This window comes from Poecilia latipinna, unplaced genomic scaffold (assembly GCF_001443285.1).
Source record: "Poecilia latipinna isolate Pla-1442-1.1 unplaced genomic scaffold, P_latipinna-1.0 Scaffold994, whole genome shotgun sequence".
Classification (NCBI taxonomy): Eukaryota; Metazoa; Chordata; class Actinopteri; order Cyprinodontiformes; family Poeciliidae; genus Poecilia; species Poecilia latipinna.
In genome coordinates, this window is record NW_015113610.1 from 119,734 (window position 1) to 134,931 (window position 15,198).

Here is a 15,198-nt window from a genome sequence, read left to right on the forward strand (position 1 = left end):
ATATTCTCTCTATAGAGAGAATATTTTTTATATATATATATATATATATATATATATATATATATATATATATATATATATATATATATATATATACACACACACACACACACTCACTAATGTTGAGTCCTTGAATTGTTGTTAAGCCCTTTGCCATATGACGGTAGTTTGCAGCTGATCACACTACCAGCTAGCCACTTTTTAAGTTTGGCAGTTTAATGAAGAAGCTACAAATTGCTTCATTGGAGGAGCACAAAACAAACAAACAAAAAACGATGCTAGACTTCTTTAATTGACAAGTAAGTTACAAGTAAGTTTTATAGCCCCAATAATTATGTTTCTCCCTTTCAGTATTTTAATAAGCAAAAAAGAAAAAAAAAGTATGGGTGGGGGAGGTTGTCTGAGAGTGGGAGGTTAAGTAAACAAACAGCAGCAACAAAAACTGAAATAGAAAATTCATCTAAATTTAGTATTCAGAAATCATTTTGCAAATGTCTGAAGCTTCTAACTAACAAATGCAGGTGCACAATTAAAGCATCACAATGATTTGTTGCAATTATCTTTGATTACCCCCTCCCCCAGCTGATGAAGTAATCATGAAATACAAACTTTTCAAAGTGCCACTCTTAAAGATTGACTTCTTTTTTGACTTATGCATACACACATATGCACACACCCACGCATATACGCATAGACACATACAAACATACATACATGCATACAAACATACATGCATGCATACATACATACATACATACATACATACATACATACATACATACACACACACATACACACACACACACACACACACACACACACACACACACACACACACACACACACACACAAATTTGTTGTTTGATTACTGATGTGCTATGCAGGCAAAAATGACTCCTTAAAATTAGAAACAGCTGTGGGAGAGTATAAAAGAGGAGAAGAAGTACAGAGTAAATAAAGGGAAACTGAAAACAGACAGCACATAACTCTAAAGTAACTAAAAATTCAGACACTTGAAATCATAAAGAAACTACAAATAGATCAAAATTACAAATGTAAACTTAAAGTCTGACAGAAGATGACAAAGCAAATCAGGCCAGAAAATATTCAGGATGGAATACAAATAATTAAACAGTGAGTATTTATCAGGACCATATAATTTGTTACTGCTACAACTATGTTACAGGTTTCTATGGAAACGTTTTATTTCTGTTCAACGTCATGGGCATTTGTGATCTCTGTTTTGTTTTTACAGTTCTTATCTTTTCCTTCTTCAGCTGGCAAATGATTTATTTTTCTGGTGTTATACATTAAAATTGATTATAGTTACCTGCCAGCCTCCATTACTTCATTTCCTACATCCTGCATGAAAACAAAACACAGTTTAAATGCCAGTAATAATTTTTGCTACTTGATTATTGATTAATTCAGATTTCTACCACAATTTTTCTACGAAACTTCAGAATTTCATGACTGCAGTGTTTTCATTTGGAAATACCCCAAGAACCTCTTTACAGTTTTTACTTTGAAATATATAAAATATTATTCTTACTTACCTGAATTAAATCAAAATGGTACAAACGAAGAGAAATCAATTACAATTAACCTATGTTTTCCCTCTTGCGCCATTCAAATTTATAGTCATTTGGGTTTTTATCGCCTATTCTACTAGCTTTAACTGCCACATTTTATGTAAATAGTAAAAATAACCTCAGTTTTGCAATTGCAAATCTTGTCAAAGGTCGGTATAATCAGCGTGAGCCCATTCTGAATGGGTAAGTGTCAACACAGCTAATGAAATTGTAACAGAAGTGATTCATCACTGTCATGGCATCATTATTGCAATAATTTAACTGAACATGGGTCATCAAAACAAGCCCTTGCTAACTAGAAATCATTCATCTTTTCTCTGTCAGTCTCTCAGCTGTTAATTTAAAGTGAGAGGATGTTTATTTGTGAGCATCATCAGCCTTTGCATAACTATTTGTGATTGGATGCTTGATTAATTAATTACTGTGCTGAGGGACTGGATTGTTTACTGGATTGATTGACTGATGGGTCAAAGGTAGGATGCTTTGTTTAGAGTTATGAATTGTGGCAACTGATAAAAACCATGTAAAAGAAAGGAATCCTGAATGAAATGTAATAACTTTATATATTTGAACGCATAAATATGCAATACATCAGCAATAAAAAAGAGGTTCAGTTGAATTTTTGGGTTGCTGAGAGGGAAGACAGACATATGAGATTCGTTCTGAGATGCTGGAAGGTTTGAATATTGGGAGGCTATTTTGGTTGATAGGCCTCTTCAATGACGCATGAAACAATAGTACAGTACCTGTGGAATGACAGACAGGGCTGGGGGTCTGACTTTTACAGAAAGAGGGATCAAAGAGTGTGTTCCAACTATCGAGGGATTACATTTATTCTATGCTAGACTCAACCATCTATCTTGAGATGGTTTGTGCATTTGATCAGGAGGAATCTTGGGTAATTCCCTTTTGAAGGTTTCCTGGGCATGGGCACTATTTTGCTTCTGGCTTGGGAGTGGCTGGGAAGTCCTTGGGAGAGTGTCAATGAGCGATATCTGGATTTTCCATCTGGATCTGGATCTCAAATAAGCAGAGGGAAATGGATGGGTAGGAGAAAACAATACTTTTTTCTCTGCTCTCTTCGTGCAGATAAAGCTACACTATTTAACATTTATACATTTTTTTTTACATATTTGTTAAAACTCACTATATTTTAAGATTTAAGTGTGCAATTAGATACTTGAATACCTAATCTGTTTCATTTACTTTTCTATTTTTCTATTTTTTTTTCCATATATATCTTTATTTCCATCACTGTGTTGTACTTTATTACCAAATTTTGAGAAGTATTATACAAATAAATAAACAAAAAAAAACAAAAAAAAAAAAAACAAAACAAATTGTTATAATAATTGCATACAATAAATGTTGTATAGTACACACCTAGATTGCCACTACTCAAAAGAAATGTTTTCAGCAGAAAAAATATAAAGAAAGAAATTGAAGCATATTGTTGTATTCAATTGGAGATTATTGGATCAAGATAAAGAAAGTGGGATTCCACAAGCAAATAACCACAGCAAAACATTAGTATACACATTAGCATACACTGACAAGGATTAGCCAATGCATCACTTTGTAGAACATGTAACAAAAGGAGTAGCAAGTTTTTCATTGAACAGTAGTGAAGCCCAACTTCACCTGCCAAAACTTATTCTCCCACTACAATAAAGAATAGCAGGGTCACTCTGACATAGATGCTCAGAGTGTTAGCTGTGTCTCAATTATGGTTGTTGCTGGTTAGCCTTGGACATGACTTTGAAAAGATTCACTTTTTGATCTTTTGTGTCATTTAAATTGTATTTCAGTTGCATTGTTTTGCTTCAAAATGAGTCTGGACACGACACAAACAAAAACAGTTTTATATACATAGATATTTTAAAGCTGATAAAGGCCCTCAGCTTTACAAGACTCCTGTGTATGAACTACTGTGTTTGTGTAAAACTGTTGCTATTCATAAGTCTCTGTAAAAATCACTTTGGTGGACACATTCTATGTCTGCTGGAGACTGGTTTTTATTCTGACAGGCTCCACAGCATGTCACTTGATTTTTCAGTCCTCCCAAAACAAAACAACAGCATGTGTATTTCTTTCTCCTATAATGCCTCCCCCAGATAGACAACATGGCCCCAACACCTAGTCTGCCTTCATGTATGCAGCACCCTGTTGGCTGGCTCTGTGCCATTTTTTAGCTACTAAATGTCAGTGCAAAAGGGAATGCAGTGGTTTATGACCACCTGGATGGTGAACAAAGAAATAAAAAAGGGCTGGGAGAGATGGAAGAAGTAGAAAAAAATAAAAAAAAACATTAAATTAATCCTCTAAAAACCTTTTAGCAATATTGCCCTCCCACAGCGCTTGGTAGAACACACAGAGACTACTTCCAATCATTTAATTCCAGCTGAAATTTAATTTAGTCCAAGAGCTATTCATTTTGTTAAATGAATGTGCCGCCTACCCACAAAACACTGCCACTCCAACATGCATACATATACAGTATAAACACGGTTGTGTGCATTCATCTCATCACATGACTCCGGAGCAATTCTGCGTCCATATTAATTATTTTACCATATCTGTTTAACACTAAAATGGCAGAGAGGTTTCACGAACATCTATAAAAACTCACTTTTCAGACAGAAAAAACAAAAACAAAAACAACAACAACATACTCTTGCACAAAATACAGGCTTTCTAATAAGAACTAAATATCATGACTCAAATTATTTTGATTTGACAATGCCAATTTACCACAAAAATATTATCTTAAATTTGATTCAATTAAAATTCAGTCACATCTTGTCAATCAGGCAGCAACAACAAAAACACTTAATTTGAATTTGGTGGAAGTATAAAAAAAATCACATCATCTGAGTCTGATATAAACTGAAATATGGTTTAATACAGTCCAGCTTAGTCCAATTTAATAAATTATATATATATATATATGTAGGTGTGTGTGTGTGTGTGTGTGTGGGTGTGTGTGTGTGTGTGTCTCGTAGAATAAGAAACAGGAAGGACAGCCATTTGTCTCAAGTGGTTTGTTGGAGTAAGAGAATGAGATGACACTTTTTCCCCAAACATAACCCAATTATATGTATAGCCCATATTGTTAGCTGAAAAATACAGGGACCTGTTGAACCAAGATATGTAGCTAAACATAATATAAGTGGTAAGGTTTGACAGCACTCATGACAAACGCAGGGGATTTGGCATTAACTTTGCAGTCACACAACATTTTTGTGGGATACTGTAACAACAATTATTACTGATGCAAAGACTATGAGGACACATATTCTATTCTGAAAGTATACAGGATTATAAGAAAATACAAATCAGAGAAAATTATTTTTGTTTTGCAGAAATGTCAAGACATTTGTACACTGTGGCATTCATAAAGACTAAACACGAGAATGGGCTAACTTACTAACTGTTCATCATTTAAACCATTTTTTTCTGTGTTAGGTTCTCAGCACTTTATTTAGACAGTGTGTCTAAAAGCAGAAGTTAATTTGCTTCGTGGTATTTTTTTCAGTTTTAATCAATAAGAACTCAGTACCTGAATTGCCAAAAATTGTTGCATCATTCTGTATACATTTCTGTTCTCTTTTTCAATCAGATAAAGAATCTTCAATACAACATGATCAACGGGTTGATGAGTTGGCACTTTCACTTGGAGAGTAACAGCAAACAGGAATTACTGATTGAACAAAATCAGTTTATAGAAGTCATAGACTAAAATTATGAAACGTATCAAGACAACTGTCTGAATTACTTATATGTAGATTTCACTCATAAGTTGCACAAGTCCTCTTTTACCTGTATTTACAGACTGTGGCAGCATAATAAAAGCTTGCCAAGTTGAGGGCATTATTTGTGTTCCGTCTGTATGAAGAACATTGGGTATTGATTATGTTACTCATCTTCTTTCTAACCCCATGGTCTCAGTGGTGTCTAAGTCTATGGGAAGGTCATCTATTCTTCTATAGAATGGCTTCCTACTCAACTATTCAGTGCTGTCCTAGTTCATTGCTTACCCCAGGGCTCCCACCTTTCTATTGCTGTTATGATTTAAGACAGGGCCGTGATGGCTGTGGACAATTTGCCCCACTGGCCTCCACAGTTTGTCAGAGCCTGTCTCCGTAACGTTTGAAACGTGTCATAATTATTGTGACAGCACAGGAAAGTGCATGAGTTGGTACATGCGAGAGAACAGTCAGCTAGACTGAGATTAGTGTATTTTGAGTTATTTTTGCATATGGGTTTAGGGAACTGTTGTTATTTTGAGTGTGGTGATGTGCTTCACAAAAAAAAGTGAGACAGAATGTTCTTATTGGAGGTCAGATGGAAAGTGGTGTTTGTGTAATACACGCTGACACCTCTGAGACCTTAGCTTGAGAATACAAGCTATGTTGACCGAGGACAAATCAAGTCAGTTGTATTTGCATCACAGAGTGGAGCATGTTTCACACAAAGTGCTCTACTGTGGCCACAGGTGCAAACAGAAACAGAATCTGACTGATGCCGCTGTGACAAATGATATGCTGTGCTGTTTAGCTGGACTTTTGAATGTTCTCACACCACGTGCAAGCTCAACTGATTCAGGTAAAAAGCAGCCCACATTTTTTCTAGATAGTAGTATTCCTTAACCTGGTGAAAACCAGTGCCTGGTTCTACACTATTTGCTTCGTATAGAGAGTCTGGGTTCTTGGCTGTTTGCTTCCTGGACACGTGGACTGTGCTGAAGTTTTCAATTTTGACCAACTGCTAACGTTCGTCTGTGACATAATGCACCAGTTCAATGTGAAAAAGCTTACTAGAAGTTGCCTCCACTGTAAACAGCCATCCTCCACTGTGAAGAGAGAAGAACCGAGGCAAACGAGGCAGCTGCAAATGTTAATTCAATATCTGGAAGGGTGGCCAACAAGAGTGAACCGTTTTGTTTCACGTCCTCCCCTACCTTTGCTAAAACAGACTACTATTATAAAAAGCACAGAAAAACTGTGTCGTTATTTACAACTTCTCCTTCTGTTCATTTATCAAACTGCATACAATCCAAGTCAAAGGGAGAAAGGTCAGAATGTGTTGTAAGCAAGAATTGTTTTTCGAGTTGCATAGGAAAGCAATGGTCACGTTAATTCAGTGCAGATGTATGTATTCTTTATGATCCATTACTGATCAACATCAACATACAGCCTCTGTGTGCTGTGTCCCAAATCTAGCAAAAGCCTGTTGATCCTGTGATTATATTCCACAGTTATCTCAGACTATCAGCATCTTGTGGTCTGCTTTTGGAGTGAACATGCCTGGACTACCAGATCTGTGCATGTTGGCAGTTGTTGTGAAAGTCTTTCATGTGCACACTAGGAATGGCTGATTTCAAATTATTGTGGACCTATTTGAACCTCTCACCAGAATCTAAAGCAGAATCAACCCTCTTTTTGAGGGTCAGACAGCTCCTTTGATCTCACACTAATGTCCACTCTCACTTAAATACTAAGGAATGCACAAAACTAAATGTCTGCTTTTTTTTTTCTTGTTTTTTAACAGGGCTAGCTAACCTCCTAAAAATGCTGAGTAATTATGTTTTAATATGGCTGTTCTGATATTCTCCTAGGTAATTTTGGACATTTTAAGCTGGAATAAATGTGGGATGTGCTAAATATTTCTTGCCAGAAAAAAAACGTTTTACAATAAGAAGTTTTCAAAGGTATTTTTCTTTGGTTGTATTGGTTTGGTAATATTATTTAAATGTTTAATTATTGTTAAAATAATTCATAAAAACACAGAGGCTTTTATTGGATTTCTTAGTTTGAATGTGTCTTTCTTAGATGAAATCATTGACTGATCTATTGGAACCAACAATGTTGTGTTTTCTCTGTCACCACATGCTAGCTAAGGTTTACTGATTACTGCAAAGTGAACTACTCAATGCAACAAGCTTGACTTCCTTGCCATTTTTAACAACTGGCACTAAGTGATCAACTCAGTTTGATTGCAATGGGGATAATTTATACTGAATTGGACCGGCAAGTTTTCTCTATGCATTCTGTAAAAACACATTCTCAGTTCCTCATTTACAGTACACATTCATAACCCGGTTACCCTTAGCTATGGTGACTTTTGGTTGATAATACCATCTGGGAAATAATTTAAACTAGTCATAATGACAATTGATAATCTTTTAGGTGAACGTGCTAAATTATACTAGTCTTAGGAGATCAGCTGCCTGCATATACTGCTTTTCTATCCCTGTTTTTTTCTCCTTTTTTTAACCCTGTCAACTCAGCGGTTTTTAATTAAGTTAGTATTTATTATTTCAAAATTTTCAACATTTATTGCTGGATTAAAGACATTTAGAAGTTGTTTCCGACTGCTACACTATTCATCCCATTTATATATCTTTGACAGTTTGCTTGAATTTTAGTCTGTAGAAACATCATTTATCTCAAGCCCCTCCTTAACAAAGATCTTAAATGGAGTGCCAGTGCCAGTTATTCCAGATCACTTAGAGGACACTTTCAGGAGTGTCTACTGCAGGCCAATCACATCCTATGCTCAATTTCTACGCACTGACTTTGAAAGATTAGATTTTTTCAAATCAATGTAAAACATCTAGCTTTGGGCATTCTGCCATGTCTTTGTAAGTCTTTCAGAGCTACTTAGATATTGTTTCAATGTTCTTATGACAGGCTTTGGCTGTGTTTTCCAAGCCTTCTCTTCAGTGGAGTTCATTTGAGGTTGGTCCCAAAAATAGCCCATGTTTTTTTTTTTTTTGTTTGTTTTTTTGGCCACACTGCCAACTCCTCCTTTTGTTGTGGGACCCAAGCTTTAGGCTTTGTCTAATCTTGTCCAAACCATATCATGACCCGTGACAAAACTGTTAAATGGTTTAATAGAGTGTTTTTTTGCAGAATGGAGTCTGATCATAACATTTTTAATACTACCAAAATCTTACTGTAACTAAAAATACAGGGATACCATGCAAAAGATTACTCACTGTTGCGTTCGCTGATAAGGATATCTCCAAAGCCATGAGTAGATGTGTGTGTATGCGATATGTTGTTGTCAGCTGATGTTTATTTATGTATATTCGATGCACTATTCTTGTTTTTAATTTTAAGCTGTATTCTTTAGCTTTCCCCTTCTCAAATTTACATGCCAAGAAACTGCGGATATTAATAATCTTAAAGCCAGAACTATGCAATTTTGTAATGCATAGTTTTGTATAACTATTATGTGTTACTCTTACTAAGGCACAATGCATCTTATTACTTCACTGAACACAACTATTCTTTTTTCCAATTCAAATTAATTAATCCGAAAATTTGAGAACTGTTACTTTTTCAATATGAAAGAATGTGACTTTGGTAAGTGACCATTCAGAACATAATTATGCTTTTCCCTCCAACAATCAATTGTTTAAATGTTTCAAAAAGGTGATGTAGTTTAACCGTTATTGGTGGCTTTGACTTATTTAAGTGGAAGTAAGAATGCCAGAAAAAGGATAGGACAGAGTAGTAACAGCAAATAAATGATAGAGAAAATGTAGAAAATACCTCAGTGTGTAGTGTATGAATCTCTGAAGGTGTGTGAGATAAAAGAAAAATTAAACTAAACGAAGGTCATTGAGCAGAAGACCATTATGAATATTTTAAACTTTGCTGTGCATTGCACACCCATACAGCAATTGAATTAAGGAGCAGTGGCAGCAGACAGTTAAACAATGTTATGGCACGTCTCTGGCTGGCCACGCCACAACACGTTTGCCTACTGAATATCTTTTTAGTACATTCGGTGGGCAAACATTTTTCTGGAATAGCAGTTTTACATGGTGTACAGGGCAGTGGAAATAGATTTTTCAATTGACAACTTTGCACCTTTGTGGGGTAAAAAATAGAGCTGATGTTACCACACCACATACTGCTGATGTGCTTGCTGCTGGCTCCAACAAAGATATATCAACCGAGTATCTGCACATTACTCTCCACTTAAAGGACTTGGTGAGGTCTGCAACGGGAAGTTAGAAGTGCAAATCATGCACCGCTTTATAAGAGCTCTTTAGCTTGAAAAACAGTCACCTGTAGTTGTTGCAACAGCAACAAGCACATATGTATCTCTTTCTGCCAGTTTCAATAGAAGTAAGCACATGACATTGTTTCCTCTATTTTCTAAACTTGGCATTTAGGTGCATTTGAATGCATAGTCCCAAATTCATCTCATGGTGTGTCCAGGTCACAACATGAAGATGAGCCATCCCCATTATTTTTACATATTTAAAATATCTCATGTTAAAACTTAGAAGGTGGTGACTGTAACTTTAGGGGAACGTAATACCAAACCAACAAATAAAAAGATACTGTCTGAAATATTATCAAAAAACCTTCCTAATATAGTTGAACAGGACAAAACTTGGGTCAAACTAAACAGTGGTCAATCCCTAGAAACATCTTAAAATCATTCGCAACACTGAAGACGTTCAAAGGCACTCTAAAATGAAGGTGTGGCTGATTAGGATCGGCAGAGGATGAATAAAGGGTGGTCAGCAGCAACGATGATCAGCATCGGCCTATCTTCTGGCTCCACCAGTCAGAAACAGGAACTTACACAGTCAAATTTAGATATTTTACGAAATAGCACCTTATGATAGTTCTTGTATATTAATTATTCAGTGATTTGCAGTGAGGTTCATGACTGGTGAGGCAGTCAGATATTGTGCAAATATATAAAACCCAAAATACAGGTTCATATTTGAATTTTAATCTGAAATGAAATATTTCAGTTGTGCAGTTGGTAGCACTGTTGCCTTGCAGCAAGAAAGTCCTGGGTTCGAGGTACTCCAATAATAGAGTCTGGAAAGCTTCTGGACCAGAAATTCCCTTAGAGGATTGTCTCTGAAAAGCAGTTGATTTTTCTCGTAGGCCCTAACCAGAAAAAGCTAGGCCAAAAGTTGATGATATTTTCCCTTGACCCACGATCCAAGTAATGAGGAACTTCTGTAAACAAGGTTGTGCAAGTGGATTTCATAGCTCTTAGCCTGGTTTCCATAGCAACAAGTATTGTTACCATGAGTAGAATTGTTAAATCACAGTTATCATGAGAACTAGATGGTGAAGTTATTATACAATTCCTTTTCTGTTATATTGTTGGTCTGTAATATTTGAGCTAGTTTATGTCACAACTTTTCAGTTATTATCAAAATTCTGTTCTGACATCTGAAATATTTCAAAATGTCCATTTGCTAGCTGTCAGGATTAATTAATTTGTCTAAATAGTCAAATGTGTTCTGTTCATTGTATTTTACTCGTGACACAAAGGGATTTCAAAAAGTGTGTGCAAGTCTGCGTGTGCTTATACAAGTTATGAATTTTAGACGGCTCTTTTGTTACTCAGCCTCTGCATTAATTCCTCAGTAGCATGGACAGGCCAGTCAACTCTCATTTTGTTTAAAAGGTATGCTAGGAGGGAATGTTTAACCTTGTCATCGAGGCCTATGAAATGCCAAATACAAGAGCCTTGCAGTGTTGGCAATGGCTAGCTCAACCATTATTGTTTTCGTTGGTAAGGCTGCAGTGAAATTGGCCTGACATTGCATCTAAACCTCATATGTTAAAACACTTGCTCAAAGGCAGAGGTTGTCAAACACAGTCCATTATATAATTCAAGTGTAACTTATTAAATTTACCACACAGTGTAGATTTTTAGCTATTTATTTATATTTTTATGGACATTTTTAGGTTTGCACAAAAGTTTCAGGAGATGAGTTCACTGTAATGTACTCATTTAAACCCTTATTTATTAAAAGTACTTATTGTGGTGACACGAATTCAATAGAAAACCTCACTAAAACCTCACTTTAAGTATAAAAGTGAGGGCAAAAGAGGATATGAAGAGGAAAAAAATTCTCCCCTCAAAACAATCCCAAACAATGATTGCTAATTATGAACAATTATAGATAAAAATAGCTCTTAAAAAGTTTCAAATAGCCTTGGTTTGATTGTATTTAAAAAAAATAATAATTTTATTGGTTGTTGAGGCACACAAGATATGTAGACATCCTTCAGAGACATAAAAAGAAGTGCCAGATGAGCCTGAATCAATACGTCAAATTAGTCAAAACATATTGAAATGACCCAGAATCTACAATTTAAACAATACTAAAATAGGACTGCTGGTTACTGATCACCCAACAGAAAGATGTCAACAAAAAAGGATAAGCCAAGTGTCACAGTTTTAAGGTTACATAGGTAACAAGGAAAATATCCAGATGTCAACTTTTCTAAATTCATCATTTAAACTTAAGAGGATTTAAGTGATCATTTTTTGAAAAAGAAAAAAAAAAAAGATTTTTTTCAAAAAATTCAGTTTTTTTGCTCATCTTAAGTTGTTCTACTACAAATGTTGATCAATATTAGAGAATATCCTAGTTCTAATATCAAAAAGTGACAGACATTTCATTTTAGATGGGTACTCTTTATATCAAACATAGATACATTTTTAAACTCCTGAGAGAAAAGAGAATCATTTGTTTGATTTTTAAAAATGTTCTTTTTTTTCTTTTGTGGCATGCTGTGAAAGCAGTCAAGCAAGAAGAGCTCTTTAAAATTTTATGGTTAAGTCATCAGTAGGAGGAAAGTGGTTTATGGGGTCACGAGTTTGAGTACGATCTTGCCTATTAAAGTGGTAAACAACACAGGCAGTTAAAATAGTTACTTCTTGTAAAATGGAGATTATTATATATAATTTTAGTGAGTGAACAACAACTTATTAAATATAACCTGAGCTACGATCTTTTATAGTTTGAGCTCAAAAAAGTAAGGTTTTAGTGAAACACAAAGAATGACTTAAATGAGTCACAGCCTCTGAAAGAGGTACATTATGAAACCTTTTAATTAAGTCTAAATGACGTTTTCCCAGAGAAATACATCTGAAACAGAGACAACATTCCAGTTGCAAGGGGTTCATCCTTTTCATACTTAGATGTGAAAAGGCTGGCCAAAATTAATGCAACCCCCTTGATATTATTACAACCCTTTAATAAAATGATTATGACACCAACAAACAACAGAAGACAGCAAAATTGTGATTGAAAACAAGTAAAAACACTCACAGAACAAACTTTCAAAATTTTTCCATAACTTGTTACAATAAAATTGTATGCATTTATGATTGCATTGGGCATATGGACCTCAAGTTCAAGAAAAAAATAAAATAAAATAAAAAGATTTGGAACAATAAAACATGTTCATCAACAAATAAAAAGAAACACCATGGCAAGCATGCATTTAGTATTCTACAATTATTCACCTTGAGAAAATAAAAGTCCTTTTTACTGTCTTGTAGTTGATGATGTCAGTTTGATGAGAAAGAGAGGAGCTATGGAGGCTGTTCTGCCCATGCCAGTGTGACATCCTTGTCTCAAGTGGACCAACACAATTAATCCCAGGGACAGTGGAGACTCGCTGACAGGCTGAGATAAGGTATCTGCCAGTGCACAGTGCTCCACCTGACCTGTTGCACATGAGCCTAATTTAGCCGTTATGGCATATATAATGTGTGCCTGAACTGTGACAGACTGACTGCTGTTTCATAGGCTCTCCTTTTAGTCTTGATGCCCTTGCAGGGGTCAATGTCTACACTAAAGTTGCCATGTTTAATTTTGGTCATTTCTTTTGCTGAAGCAAATGGGCTATGTGTAGTTGAATGAGTCTGTCTGAGGACATGATAATGAAGCTGTAAGATTTTCTGCTCAATTATTAAGGTATTTTAGTTAATCACTCATGTAATCTTAAGGTGCAAAAAAAAAAAATAATAAAAAAAATAACACTTTGGGTGTTATCGCAGATCCACTGTATCTTAATGCAATTGTAGTTCGACTATGTCTCTTTTGTGTGAGTTGATCTTAACACGCAAAACTTTTTTTAAAAAGAAGGCTTATTGCTGCAACAGGTAAAGTATAATGTTACTGTGTAGATCAACAGAGCAGTTTAGAAAAAAGACAACTTCCATCGGGATAGCTTCTGAAAATGTGCTCAAACTACTGCTAAACTACTACTACTACTTGCAAACTACCATCACTTTATATGTAAAATACTCATCATATTTTGACAGTAATTCAATGTTTTACATTCAATAATTGTAAAGATTTTTGTTTTATATAATGCATAAGTGTTATAAGGAGCTCAAATAACTGAGGGGAGAAGTCTGGGCTTCACTGCTTGGGCTGCTGCTCCTGTAACATGACCCCCATAGGAAGAAGATAATGGATTGATGAATGGATAGATAATGCATAACTAAAATAATATGTTCCTCTTACATGAGTAACATATATTTTATTTATCACTGATGCATTTATTTATTTTGCTCACACTGTGTTCCCTAAATAATTTTCTCCTGCTGTACATCGCCTTATAACAAAAAATTTATTTTATTTTATTTTTTGTCAGTAAAAAGAAGTATTTTTTCATTTACTTATTAATTTATCTGATTAGAAACAATTGAAGTACTCCTGACAATAATATTGGCTTTCCAAAATAAACAAGCAATATGTTATATTGCAGGGTTTACTTTTGTCGTTATGCTGCAGCAAAATACATTTTTGTACTTTGGGCATTTTATTGAAATGCAATTAAATAATGAGTAAAAATCTAAAACATTTTGTATCAAATTCGAGCTAAATTAACGGCACTACAACAGCTTTGAATAGAACATTTGAAATGGTACAACATGTCCCTAGGATCCTGGGGAATATGAAAAGTCTACAATTTCCCTGCTATGTTTTGGGGATTTATTTAGCTATTTGGTTTATGCATTTTGCGGCTGGTTGTTTGAATCAGAATCCCATCCATATCACACTGATTTACCCCCACTCATTCACAAACAAAACCAAAAAAGGAGATTTGTTTACCTTTCAGGTTTCATCTTCGCTGCACAATGAATATATATCATTATTTACCAATGTTTTTTTAGCTGGGGGGCACTTTATTCTGCAAGATATACCAACTATATTCACCATTCACGTTTCTGTGTGATGCGAGGGATACAGCTGTGAGGGAGGAAAGGAATGAAAGAATTGTAAAAAAAAAAACAAAAAAACAACAGAGAACATCTCTATCTGAACAAACTCGCAGGCATGTGCCAAAGACAACATCTTTTGCATATGTGAAGGTATATTAATACACATCTAGTGTATTAACATACACATAAATGCACATTTTGATAAATAAAATGGAAGAGACTGGCCAGTGTAAAGCTTAGGAGTACTTCTTTTTTTTTTATAACTTTTTCTTAATTTGCACCTAAAGGAAAACCAGAATGGCAGTTCTTAATATTCAACTTTATGATTAAAAATTCAAAATTCATCAAACCAGATAAAGAACACTCAAGTATGTGCAGAGCATAAATACAAGTCAAATATACATTTTCATAAAAACCCTATGTTTATGATGATAATTAATTGATGATTTGAAATTCAGTCCAGAGTGAGTAAATGCAAGCGTGATGCAACCTTCTCACTGAGTAAAAGTCTATCCAAAATTGATTTAAAAATGACTGATTTGTAGACAGAGACATTTGCATACAAATATGTGCAGAAAGGCTTAAAATT